The 14,452-nt window shown below is 46.9% G+C and overlaps 1 protein-coding gene across 2 annotated transcripts in view; it reads right to left on the bottom strand.

Moving 5' to 3' along the window:
* Window positions 1-14,452, bottom strand: part of CLCN2 (chloride voltage-gated channel 2) — a 521,510-nt gene that overhangs the window by 123,884 nt on the left and 383,174 nt on the right. The window lies entirely within an intron of this gene.

Genomic DNA, 14,452 nt, shown 5'->3' with positions numbered 1-14,452 from the left:
TCAGCTCACTAGCTGAACAAAAAAAGCATAATCTCGTATGGCAAGCTTGACAGTTTTCCCAGACCGTAAGCAATCCTTGGGGAAATCCTTGCCACCCCTTCCCTCCCCCCTAGCATGCGGCAGGTGAATGACAGCTTTAGATGTGCACATTTCCCAGTGAGACTGTAGCTGGTGTTTCCTTTCCCTCCACTCAGATCTCAAAATACACTCAGATATCTGCATCCTGTGCAGTGTGATGAATCAGATCCCCACCCCCCGCATCCTGGAAGCTAAGAAATACTTAAACTGCGTACTTTGGAAGGCTATAGAAAGAAGGGTGCAGATAAACACATTACATAAAGAAAACGATAAAAAAAAAAGTCACTGTGTCATCACCTCAGCTGGAGATAGAGGAGAATAGCCTATAATGTTGGGGTCTGCAACCCGTCAATGGCGGCCAGGTGACATGTAGATTACGTCTCTGTATTTCCAACCCCGGGCAGGCAGAGCAGGGAAGGAGAGAGCTGGGTGGGTGAATCAGGTGTGGAGATATCCGGGCAGGTGGAGCAGGGGAGGAGAGGACCCGGTGAGCAGGTCAGGGAAGGAAAGAGCACAGCAGTCAGAGCAAGTGAGGGTTGGTGAAGCAGGGGAGGAAACACACGGGCGGAGCAGTGATGGAGAGAGCCGGGACAGCAGTTCAGGGGAGGAGAGAGCCGAGGGACGGGCTTGAGCAAGTGAGGAGAGAGCCGAGGGGCGGGCTTGAGCAAGTGAGGAGAGAGCCGAGGGGCGGGCTTGAGCAAGTGAGGAGAGAGCCGAGAGGCGGGCTTGAGCAAGTGAGAAAAGAGCTGAGGGGCGGGCTTGAGCAAGTGAGAAGAGAGCCGAGGGGCGGGCTTGAGCAAGTGAGGAGAGAGCCGAGGGGCGGGCTTGAGCAAGTGAGGAGAGAGCCGAGGGGCGGGCTTGAGCAAGTGAGGAGAGGGCTGAGGGGCGGGCTTGAGCAAGTGAGGAGAGAGCCGAGGGGCGGGCTTGAGCAAGTGAGGAGAGAGCCGAGGGGCGGGCTTGAGCAAGTGAGGAGAGAGCCGAGGGGCGGGCTTGAGCAAGTGAGGAGAGAGCCGAGGGGCGGGCTTGAGCAAGTGAGGAGAGAGCCGAGGGGCGGGCTTGAGCAAGTGAGGAGAGAGCCGAGGGGCGGGCTTGAACAAGTGAGGAAAGAGCCGAGGGGCGGGCTTGAGCAAGTGAGGAGAGAGCTGAGGGGCGGGCTTGAGCAAGTGAGGAGAGCCGAGGGGCGGGCTTGAGCAAGTGAGGAGAGCCAAGAGGCGGGCTTGAGCAAGTGAGGAGAGCCAAGAGGCGGGCTTGAGCAAGTGAGGAGAGCCAAGGGGCGGGCTTGAGCAAGTGAGGAGAGCCAAGGGGCGGGCTTGAGCAAGTGAGGAGAGCCAAGGGGCGGGCTTGAGCAAGTGAGGAGAGCCAAGGGGCGGGCTTGAGCAAGTGAGGAGAGCCAAGGGGCGGGCTTGAGCAAGTGAGGAAAGAGCTGAGGGGCGAGTGGAGCTGGCCGGAGAAGCAGGTGTAGAGAGAGCCTGGCGGGAGGAGCAGGTGTGGAGAGAGCTCCTCTGGCATTAAGCTACCTCTCTCACTGAAGCAGCTAGTGTGGCTCACTGGGGCTGCTGCGGCTACCAAAGTTTCTTTAGCACTAATACCAATAATAATAAATAAAAAAACGTAGGTGGCCGAAGCAGCCCCAGTGAGCCCACACCTGTTGTGCTGCTGTTTCAGTGAGAGAGGTAGCTCAGTGCCAGAGAAAGTCGACTCCCCTACTCCAGACTTCTGAACCTGAGCTTGGTGTCTTCTGTTCTTGCAGTTCTGTACCCTGGGGGTGGGGAGAGTGGAAAGGAAGGGGTGAGGGGGTTTTCTTGATTGGGGCACCTGAACTGGGACAGGGGCTCTGTGTTGTAAAGCCGGTTGCTCTGTGCTGGACAGGGAGTCTACAGACTCCCTGTCCAGCACAGAGCAACCGACTTTACAACACAGAGCCCTTCAGGGAGTAGGCTGGGAGAGAGGATAAGGGAGATCTATAGTGGAGATCACTGAGAAGAGGTGTCAATTTTGGTGGTACTTTGTAAAGTGGACTGTACGCTAAAGCTTGTTCAAATTAGTCACTTGGGCACTGTTTTACCACCTCCCAACCACTCCCCCTTTAGCTGCAGAGACAGCGGCTGGAGGAGTACACAATGTGGTCACAATGCTTTGGTTCGTGGCCACGGAAGGAATTATAGGTCCTTACTTATTATGTGCTTGCTAGTAAAAAAAAAAAATCTAGTTGTTCAAGTAGATCTCCACTGCTTAAAAGGTTGCCTATCCCTGCTATAAGGAATCAGATACCATCAACTCTATCTCATACACCATCGCCCCATACACAGTCAGATCCTCCCCATACAATTATAACAGGGAGTGGATGGTAGTGTGATCCTCTACATATGCAAGCATTTAAGGAGGACTACAGGTCCAAAAATAAATCTTCAAAGAGGATCAATCGGTTAATTTTAAACAGCTTTATTAAAGTATATTTAGTAAAAACAAAACATGAAAAAAAACCTCCAAAATAACAAAAGGTTAAAAATGACGATGTCAAAAACAGACAGGAAAGCAGCTGCAGACATCCACACCACACATTCACTAGTGCAAGGTGACTGCAGATAGAGTATAATGTGGTTTAACCATAGTTAGCCAGTCTATGACTACAATGGTAGTACAGGGCTAGAAGTGATGTGGAGTATATGAGGGATATATCCGAGTCTGCTAAAACAGAGTCAATCAGTGGTGCATTTGCATAGTGCAGTCGCACTTACAGGTGAAGGCTGAGTGGTAGCTAAACAGCTAACCTGGCTGTCTAAAGCTGGACTGTATTACTCCTATTCTTCCTAAAAATATTCAGGTGGACTTTAGATTCAGTGCCCCCTTCCCCTCTTATATTGATCTACCCCCTCCTAGAAATATATATATATATTTTTTAAATGTTGCGCTCAGGGTTCCCCTTTACCGATTTGTTTTTAAGAATGCTGGATGGATGAGTGCATGCCTAGGACCCCTATTGTTGAAAACTTGTAATTATCCTATTTAAGTGCACTGTGAGGACTCCTACTGTTGAAAAACTAACAGTGCAACTACTAATCATCCTATTTAAAGAGGAACTGCAGTCTGCTCACATAATTTGTAATAAAAACATTCTGAAGCTTCCCTCCAACCACTTTGCATATTATTCTATATATTGTGATTCTGTACTTGCCAAATATGCTTCAGAAATCTCCCTCCTCTAAGTCTGGCTGCATCTTTTTTTTTTTTTTTTTTACTGTAGGCAGCTGAAGCTGCTGCCTGTTCACTAAGGTATTTACTGGCAGAAAAAAAAAGGTTTACTATCCAAAGTTAAAACAATTACACCTGATTCTACTTGTCCTTGGCTAAGCATTGAAGAACACCAAATACCTGGTCAAGACCTCAGAACCTGGTTACTCAGCACACCTCAATCAACAAAAAAAAAACAAAAAATTGTCACCCACCATTGTTGCCACAAAACTGCCATTTGATTATCTACTTAAAAAACACAAACAAAAAAGAGGATTCCCCCACAAAATACCTTTACCAATATCTGTATTCTCCATACTTATTCCTAACATCCCAACACGAACATGGAAAGCCAAAGGGATATGATATATATCAGATCTTTACTCCAACAACCTCCTCAGACCCTTCACATCTCTATAAAACTCTTACCCCTTACCCAAAAGGACTACTACCGCTATAAACAATTCACTATCTGTTGCGCAACCCTCAAGTACACAGAGATACACCCACTAATATGGAGACATCTTTCATCGCCCCACACAAAAAAGGGCATCACATTATTTTATAACCTATTAGGTGACAAGACCTCCTTCAATGCAACCCTGCCTTTACTTAAATGGGAAAAAGACATTGACTGCCCCATAAATGAATCTCAATGGATGCTAACCTTTAAAACCAGCTTCCAAGTCACTAGGTCCTCTAATCTTTGGGCATTAACCCGCAAAATCACCCTTAGATGGTATATCACCCCTTCCAAAATTCACACATATAACACAACTATACAATCCTTATGCTGCAGACAATGCGGGGACCTAGGAAGTCTGTTCCACTTTCTTTGGCATTGTAATAGGATTTCTAAATTGTGGATCGACACGTTCCAACACCTCAGTGAAGTGACAGGGCTAACAATAACCCCATCCCATGAACTTGCATTGCTGAACATAGGTATGGAAAATATACCTCACTGTTTTCATACCATCACTAAACACATACTACTGGCATCCAGATTGTCTATTGTTCGTCACTGGAAAACCACCGACATACTGACAAAGTGAAGTAGTCAACACCTAATCCATACACATGGCTGCTACGAACCCATGTTTGCTGCAAGTGAAGGAAATCTGCCTTCAATTTCCAAAAAATGGGCTCACTGGATAGAATGGCATAAGAATGCCCAAATCTGATATATTTACAGACTAAAACAGACTTACGGTACCCTTTGTTAATGATATGTTTCACTGTTTTTAATTTTAAACAGAAGGTAAGGGAGTTGTCCTCCTCCCTCACGACACAGTGTGACCCCAATTGGGGTGTCTGGGGGTAACGGACAACACTCTTCACCTTGTTACTATTGTTATTACTGTATAGCAAAGATCCCACTGCATTGAGTTTGTCCCTGATATACCATATGCACTCTTCTTATTATGACTCCCCCCCCCCCCCCAACTAGGTCACAATGTATAATTAGACTGTAAGTGCATCAAATGTAAAGTACGATAAGTTAACTATGCTCTTCCATTCCATGCATTTTAATATGCCATACTTGACCGCATATAAAGGCATAACCTGTATGTGTTTTAATAACCCAATAAAAATCTACTGACAAAAAGTTAAAACAAGGGCAGAAGATTTACTAGATGGCAAGTTAAAAAAAAAATTACTGAAGGTCCGCTTTAAGGCACCTCAGCTGAACCCCTCCTTGCTCTGAAGAAGCTTATGTTCACGAGCAAAACATGTCAGTACAGCATCATTACCCTTGTGACGTCCATTCCTAGACAAGACCCTGCAGACTCCCACACCCACGTTATCTACCTGTGGACTGACACTGCACATATGGAGCGGCACAAACAGAGTGCTCCAGTGGACTACCTCCATATGGATTCTGTCCATGAGGCATTAGGAGCCTTCCGCATGGCTGGGCAGTGGCGTGATTGCACTGACTTTATTTGTGTATACTGTCCATAGGACACCGACTCACCCACATGTAACTAGCCTCCTAGTAAGATGCTGCACACACACTGCTCCTATCTGCACCTGTCCACCCCTTACAGTCCAGCTTTACACAGCCAGGTTAGATGTTTGGCCATCATTCAGTATATTGGTCCACAGACTCAATTCAGCCTTCACCTGTACCTATGGCTGCACTATGCAAATGCACCACTGATTGACTCTGGTTCAGCGGACTTAGCCATCCATCCCTCCCTCCCTCCCTCATATACTCCACATCACGTCTGGCCCTGTACTACCGTTGAAGTCAGACTGGCTAACTGTGGTTAAACCCCTTTATACTCTATCTTCAGTCACTTGCACTAGTGCCTCTTTGATTAAACCATTGGATTGGATGAGTGTGGTGGATGGGTGATTTGTGTGGGTGTCTGCAACTGCTTTCTTATCTGGTTTTGACAACATTGTCATGTTAATTTTTTGTTATTTCGGATGTTTTTGCTACTTTTCATGTTCTATTTTTACTAAATATACTTTAATAAAGCTGTTTATAATTTTATAATTGACTGATTGATCCTCTTTGAAGATTTTTGGACCTTTAGTCCTTAAATATATGTAGATAAACAGGTGCAGCTTATGGAGGATTTTATTACTCACTGTGTATCACATGAGGCTAGTCAGTGGGCCACTGTAAAGTATATTATATATATATATATATATATATATATATATATATATATATATATATATATATATATATATATATATATATATATATATATATATATATCAGGTTTCACACTGAGAAGAGGAGGACCCCGGAGCGCCAGTAGGGGACTCCAGAAGAGGATGATCAGGGCCACTCTGCAATTCTATTGCACAGAGCAGATCAGTAAGACATGTTTGTTAGATTTAAAAAAAAAAAAAAATGTATATTATATATATATATATATATATATATATATATATATATATATATATATATATATATATATATATATATATATATATATTTTTTTTTTTTTTTTTTTAAATCTAACAAACATGTCTTACTGATCTGCTCTGTGCAATAGAATTGCAGAGTGGCCCTGATCATCCTCTTCTGGAGTCCCCTACTGGCGCTCCGGGGTCCTCCTCTTCTCAGTGTGAAACCACAGGAAGCAGCTTCCTATTGTGGCACACTTCCGGGGTCGATCCAAAGCAATGTTGCCTGCATAGACACACAGGACAGCTCGGACCCAACACCCACTTCCCCACCATAAGATTTGACTGACAGCAAGAGCCTCAGCAAAGCATGTGAGAGCAGGGATTCAGGCACAGAGCTGGATCAAGTCAGGGCTCAGGTAAGTGTTTTTTTACCTTAATGCAGAAACCCTCCTAGCAGATGTAATAGCCACTAGAAAGACTACTTTCTGAGAGAGTGTCAATAAGGGGATCCTTCTAACGTTTTCAAACGGCGGTTTCTGAAGCACTGAGAGCACCAGATTCAAATCCCATGGAGGCAGCGGTGGTCGAACCGGAGGAGCCACATGTCGAACCCCCTGAACAAACGTACTCACCAATGAGTCGCCAAGGATCGCTGAAAAAAGACAGAAGGTCCTCTCACGTCGGCACTCACTAAGGAACATCCGCCACCATTCGTACTATGTCGGTGTACCGCGGACGCCGAGGCCAATCTGGGGCAATCAGAATTACCAGAATCCCTTCGGCCTCCACAATGCGAAGCAGATGTGTTGGAAGTTTGAGTGGGGGGGAAAAGCATGAATCAGCCGATAATGCCCCCATGGAGCCACCAACACGTCTGTCGCGTCCGCCCAGGGATCCTTTGACCTAGCCACAAACCTCTGTACCTTCCAATTGAGTCAAGAAGCCAGGAGATTCCCATCTGGCATGCCCCATCTTAGGCAAATGAGCCAAAATATCCGGATGTAGCGACCATTCCCCTTGGTCCAGCATCTGACGACTTAGGTAGTCCGCTTGCCAGTTTTCTACACCCAAAATGTACACGGCTGACAGTGTTGGCACGTGCCACTCTGCCCACCATGGGATGTGAGAGACCTCCAGTGCTGCAGCCGAGCTCCTTGTTCCTCCTTGATGGTTGACATATGCCACCACCGTGGCGTTGTCTGACTGGATCCTGACTGGACGCCCCTGCAACCATGTGGAGAGGCACCGCTTGAATGCCCGAAGTTCCAGCACTGCATAGTGATTGCCACATACTCCCTTAATTCTGAGGCGGAAGCTGCTCTCAAAAGGAGGTCATCCATGTAACCCATAATTGCGATCCCTCGCTGCCTTAGCAAAGCCAAAATTGGGGCTAGCACCTTGGTGAAGAGCCTCGGTGGCGACGCCAGGCCAAGAGGGAGAGCTACAAATTGGTAGTGCTTGCCTCCAACCTCAAATCACAGAAACCTCTGATGCTTGATGCATATGGGGGGGGGGGGGGGGGGACATGCAAGTATGTGTCCTTGATGTCCAGGGATGGCAGAAAATCCCCCTGATGGAGTGCAGCGACCACTGAGTGAACTGATTCCATCCTGAACCTTTGTACCTTCACAGAGTTGTTGAGGACCAGTACCGGACGGACCCCTTCCTTCTTTGGGACTACAAACCAATTGGAGTAGAATCCTTGAAACCTTTCTGGCGTTGGTACAGGTACTAACATCCCGCGCAACAGCAGGTCCTGTACTGCCCCGATTAGGGCTTCCCGACGAGCCGGAAGAAGATGAAGGTTGGAGGGAAAAAATCTGTTTGGCGGACAAGAAAGAAACTCTTGTATCCTGATGAAACCAGTTCGCAGACCTTTCTGCAGTCGTAAAGTAGGGAGGTCCACCAGGTTGCAAATTCCCAAAGGCGACCCTCCACCCGAGACATGCAGTAACAGATTTGCTTGCAGGCTTGATTGGCTTGCGAAACCAGGGATGCTTTTGTCCCTCAGCAGGCACCTTGTCAGACTGGGAACGCTTACCTGCCGACCCAGGCGGACGAAAAATCCACTTCTGAGTGGAAAAGGAGGTCCCTTGACTACGGTGTGGCTCCTTACCTTTTCTGGACTGTTGGAGCAATGTACTCTTACCCACAGTAACATTCTTAATAATGTCATCCAGCGAGGCTCCAAATAGCCTCTCTGCCTGAAAGGGCAAGTCCACCAGTGCTTTCTTAGATGCCTGGTCTGCAGACCAGCATTTCAGTCAAATCAGGCGATGTAGCACTACTGGTAATACACAGGCTCTAGAGACCAAGGGGGCAGTGTCTAAGGCTGCATCACAGACATACTTAAGGCCCTGCACCAACTGGTCCGCCAACTCCACCCCGGGGAAGCCTGTTGCTTTTCCAACTCACGGTGCAACAATTTTGCCCATTCAGTAAGCGTCTGTGACACCAGGACCGTGGCTAACACTGGCCGCAATGCTGACCTCATCACCCTAAACATGGACTGGGCAACCGCCTCGGCCCTCCTATCGGCAGGGTCCTTGGAAGCAGGAGTCCCTTCCACCGGAATCGTGGATACCTTATTTAACATGGATACAAGGGGGTCAACAATCGGAGATGTCCATTTCTTCAGGGAACTCTTCTCAAAGGGGTAACGCATCGCCATGTATTTCGGGACTGAAAAGGCCCACTGTGGTTTTCCCCACTCTTTGTAAATAAATTTATCAAAATAAGTTGGGTAAGGAAACACCTTAGCCGGGCTGGCTTGTGGGACCCAAAAGGGATGGACACCTCTGTAGATGCCCCCGCCGTATCCTCCATCTTTAGGGTATCACACACTGCTGCAATAAGTGCTCCTACAAGCGACTTTTCCTGCACTGTTGGAATGGTCCTGGTCAGCATCCTCTGATACGGCAGAACAACAGGGGCCACCTGTCACAGCGGGGCCGAGTCTGAAACGGAGCTTTCCCCAGCAGACGGTGGGGGCATTTTTTACCCCCTTGCACCCACATGCTGCTTCCACCCTGGCAACAAAGGCCTCCAGGACCGCCGACAGAGCGTCCATAGGCACTGCAGGTGCAGGGGAACCAGTTGCAATAACACGGATGTCTGGGGAAGAAGCGCCAGTTTCCAACGCCATGCTGACCCACACTCGCCTGTCACCACTTAGGGACCTAAGGCAAGTCACACAAAGTCCACCCTCCTAGCTGCCACAGACTGAGGTGCCCCCCGCAGGACTCAGTACCCTGACTCAGGTACTGTGCTGCTGATGTCCGCTCTCCCCTGTGTCATCCATGAGGCGTCTGTGTTAAAAGTGCACTGTTCTAGAAGGAAACACGCCCCCAGCGCTAGAGGCAAAACTACCTGAGGCTACTAGAAAATGCCCACCTCAGTGAAAACGTCTGAGGGCGCAGAGAAAATGGCCGCCGAACTTCCAGAAAATGTCTGAAAGGCAAAAAACTGGCTGTTAAATAAAAAGATGCATACCAGCCTGCCTAATTGAAGCTGAAACAAACACACCAAATGACTGGTAATTGAATAAAGCGATTAAAAAAAAACATAAAAAATGTATAACAATATTGTGCATAACAATGTGTGAACCTATCACAATCTCCAATAACGTAATAATTACAACATATTCAAGTCCTGTAATGCACATACTAAAGATGTATCCAAATGAAAAAGTAAACAATGAAAAAGTCCATATAAAACTGACTGTTGTGCCCAAAATCTTTCAGACAAACAGTGGAACACCTTCACCGCTTATGGATGTCACCCAAAAGTGCTCAAAGAATGGGTGTCAGTTTACCAGATGTAGTTGACCTAAATAATGAAAAAAAGGTCAAACAGACTTTACCAAGATATTGCTTGCTGCAATGGAGAAATCTATAGATCGGGTACCTTGCCCCCACACAATATGGAACTCAAGAATGGGATATGAAACAAAATGTAGAAGGAACCCTTCTATATCTACACTATTTTGGTTCCTACTACATTTATAGGATCGCCCCCTGGGTGGTACTGTACAAGTGTTGCTGTTTTTAACACTTTCCTAAAGGAGTGATATAACCCCAAGGTCAAGATGAAGATGCTGTGTTGCTAGAAGGAAAATTGTCTTTAAGGCAAGCAAATTAACTTAAATATCCTCCAGGGGCTCAAAGGGGAATTCTACCAGACTTTGAAGCACCACGGACAGGTCCCCGGTTGGACAATTTTTAACACCACTGATCTGGACTTCAATATTGATTTAAAGAATCTAGCTATAGTAGGATTTTCCAAGAGAAAATTGGAGAAAACACCAATAGCTGCCGCTTATACCTTCAAAGTACTAACTGAAAGACCTTTGTCGACACCCTCTTGAAAAAACTCCAAAATTGATGGAACATGAGTTAATCTTTGATTTTCAGATAACCACAAGTTAAATTTCTTCCAGACCTTGGAATATATGGCTTTAGTGACCAGTCTTCTACAATTTACCAGGGTCTTGACTACCTTGTCAGAGAACCCCTGGGCGCTTGGTACGTTTTCTTCAGATACCAGGCCCCCAAGTTTAAGGAAGCCACCTGTGGGTGGGACACCAGACCCTGTGACAATGAGTCTGGTCTCTTCAGAAGACTGAGTGGAGGCTCTGAGAACAGAGCATGCAACAGGGAAAACCATGGACTCTTGGGCCAAAAAGGGGCTATGCGGATACGATCTATTTCTTTTAGAAGAAACTTCCAGAATTGGCCTGATCGGCGGGAAGCATCGATCCAACGATTTATCTGCCGAGTTTGGGGAAAATAACTTCTGTCTTGCAATTTCTTGGATTTGTGAGGAGATCCGCTTCGGGACACCCCCATCTGTCGATGAGACCCACAAAAATTTCTGGATGAAGGGACCAACTGTCTTGACATACCCAGTAGCGGCTGAGATAATCTGCCAGCTTTGTGTCCCCTTCAGGTGTACTGCTCTAATTAAGGCTAGATTCCCTTCCCATGAAAAAATCTCCTGGGCGATCCCAGTTGAAGTATCCAACTCCTCATACCCCCCTGTTTGTTGAGGTAGCGATATTGTCAGATAGAATCTGGAGATTGTGACCCCTGATTTCCATCTGAAATGCCTGCAAGGCTCTCTGAACTGCTAGATGCTCTCTGATTCGATGAATCTCTTGCTTCCCTTGAGGACCATTCTCCCTGCATCATTGTGTTGCTGAGATGGGCACCCCACCCCCAGGAACTCACATCCATTGTGATCCTCTGGGATATAGGAATGGACCATGGTAGACCTCTTGTTAGGTGAAGGTGTGTCCTCCACCACAAGCTTCTTTTACCCTGGAGCGTAATAAGACCCCTGATTCCAGGGAACTTGTGTCTCCGTCCCAGTTACTTAGTAGAAACAGCTGCAATGGGCGTTGATGAAATCTTGCCCATGGCACTGCGGGAAAACAAGAGGTCATCAGACCCAATGCTCTTGAAACTTCCCTCAGCGAGGCCAACTGATTGGTCTGTAAGGCTGACATTGTTTGCATTATTCTTGAGACCTTTTCCTGCGGGAGAAAAATGTTTTGGTATCCCAGATATGTCATTTTCTGGGCCTGGAATTAAGGAAGACTTCTCTTTATTAATCAGCCAAGAGATTGAAGGAAGTCCTGTAGGGTCTGGAGATCTGCTAATAACTTTTGGTATGACTCTGCCACCACTAGGAGGTCATCTAGGTAAGGTATAATAGTTATCGTTGTTAACCTTAATGGAGCCACCGCCTCCCCCAACACTTTTGTAAAGATACGGGGGGGGCTGAGGACAGACCGAAGGGGAGGGCATGAAATTGAAAGTGCTGAATCTCTGTTCCCATCTTGACCACTAGTTTCAAGAATCTTTTGAATGTTGGATGAATAGGGATGTGCAGATAGGCTTCCATCAAATCCAAAGTGGCCATGAAGCAGTTTGGGTAAAGCAAGTTTTTGATTGAGAACATCGTCTCCATATAAAAGTGCTTGTACTTGATCGGTTTTGAGGCCAGAGGTTTAGGATAAGCCGATATTTTCCCCGACTGCTTTCTGATGACAAATATATGGGTATAAAATCCCTTGCCCTGATCCGATCAGGTCCTGATCAGGACCTTTTTGATCTATCAAGTCACCAATTTGGAGACCCAGGGCCATTGCTTTTACCCTATCTTGGGGAGGGAAGGTGACCAATAATCACTCTGGTGGCTGGCAAGAAAATTGCAGCCTGTACCCATTGGTCACTAGGTCCAGGATAAATGGACTTGGTGACTGCCATCCACTGTACGAGAAAAGCCCTCAATCTTCCTCCCATCGGGAGACACGAGTCACTGTGGCTTGGTGGGTTGTTGAGGAGGGTTAAACAAGATCCCCCACTTCCCCCTGCCTTTGTGCCTATTGTCCTTTTCTCATGGACCTTGCTGCCTACTTTGGCTACAAAAAAAAAATTCTGGCTGTCGACTTCTTCTTATGCTCTGGAAAGGACTTTTTTCTATCGGCTGTGCGTTCCAGCGCCTCTTGCAGACCTGGGCCAAAAAGATGATCGCCTGTTAAGGGAAAACCAAATAGGCGTAATTTTGAGGCAGTGTCATCTGACCAGGTTTTACGCCATAGGCTTCTTCTGGCCGAATTCACCAAGGCCGAGGTCCTAGCTGTCATTCTCATCGACTCTGTAGAAGAAACAGCCAAAAACCTCACTCCACGTAAGAGGAAAGGGAAATTTTAGAATCTGTTCTCTAGAGGTTCCTGCTAAAAGATGTATTTTAATTTGTGTCAGCCATACTTCTAGATTTCTGGCTATACAAGTGGAGGCTAGGACTGGTTTAAGATTCCCAATGGCTGAGTCCCAGGTCCTGTGTAATAGAATATCTCCTCTTTTATCCATAGGATCCCTACGCATGCCCATATCGTCAAATGCTAGGTCTGTGTTTTTTTTTACTTTTGCAACTAACTAAGGATTTTTATTCCACAGCTGCGCCGTGTCCTCTTCAAATGGAAAACATTTTAGGCTACTGGAAAAGAACGGTTTTCCTTCCATATTTTCTCACTCCAGCTTGATGGTATCAAGAAGGGAACTACGCATGTGGGAAAAGTTTTGCCTTTTCGTTATGCAAACCTTCATATATAAGGTCATGTTTAGACATTTGTACCTTCTTCTCTATCTCAAGGGTTTTATAGACAGATTTTAATAAGTTATTAATGTCCTCTAATGATAACTTATACCTCGAGCCCTTGACGGATTCTCTATCCCTGGGCCCTGTATCTGACACCGACTCTTCCAGGGAAGAATGGGTAGATCTGGCTTCTTCCTCACACTCTGCCCTCAGCTGTGGAGCGCTAGGACCGGCTGGAGTCCTATTAGTTATGAGGAGCTCAATTTGTTTCTGAAAACTGCCCATTTCCTTTTTGGTGGCTGCGCTTGGGCCTTGTCCTGAGCCTTTGTCTGCAAGAAAACAAAAATGACCCATAATTTAACTTAAGCCATTAATCACTCCGCAACTCCTCGTGCAGGAGGGAGGAAAATGTGTACCCATACACCAAGTCCCACTGGTTGGGGGGGGGGGGGGACTCACAAGATAGCAAGAGGGTGACAAAACACTCCAGGCTTACCTGTGAGCTGGTGTTGGGGACTGGATCCACTGCCTGTGCAGGTACTGCAGAAGAATCCATGCTGCCCCTCTGGTGGTCCACAGCCTCTGCTGTTTCTTCCCCGTTTACACCAGCGTCAGTGTCCCGTGTCTGCGCTGTTTATGGAGACTGGAACCAGCTTCTCTAGCACCCGCTGATGTTATATGCCCCTGAAGTGACCCCGCCAGATACTTCTTGTGGGCCAGCCTAAAGCATAGTAGCTCTGCCCACTTAAGTGCCACTGCTTCCCATTTCCCATGCACATACCAACCCCACTATCAGCAGGGAAAGGATGCCACCATGCAGCATCTGCAACTCGTGCTATGGAGCTGACATTACCGCAGTCCTGGCCCTCCTTAAGCACAGAACAGAGAGCAGCATCCACAACCGACCTCCCCAGTGGAGATGCTGCTTCTGACAGAAGGGAGAAAGGTCAGTAATCCTCCCAATTGCCAGAAGAGCCTCTGTCATTGAAACCTAGGGGACCAGGTTCCAGGAACATGTTACCCCCTGTCCGGAGGAAACACTAATATTGACAAACGGCCTGGAGGGCCGCCCTTTTATCCATTAGGGGATAACGTGTTTCTCGTCCTGGTAGGAGGAGCCCTAGGTCTCATGGGCTGTCATGGAAGACGCTTAGAGAAAGTATTCTTT

The sequence above is a fragment of the Lithobates pipiens genome, unplaced genomic scaffold (genome assembly GCF_037356315.1).
Source record: "Lithobates pipiens isolate NorthernLeopardFrog02 unplaced genomic scaffold, aLitPip1_a1.2 Scaffold_18, whole genome shotgun sequence".
Taxonomy (NCBI): Eukaryota; Metazoa; Chordata; class Amphibia; order Anura; family Ranidae; genus Lithobates; species Lithobates pipiens.
The sequence above is the reverse complement of the archived record's forward strand: the minus strand, read 5'-3'. Positions and strand labels throughout refer to the sequence as shown.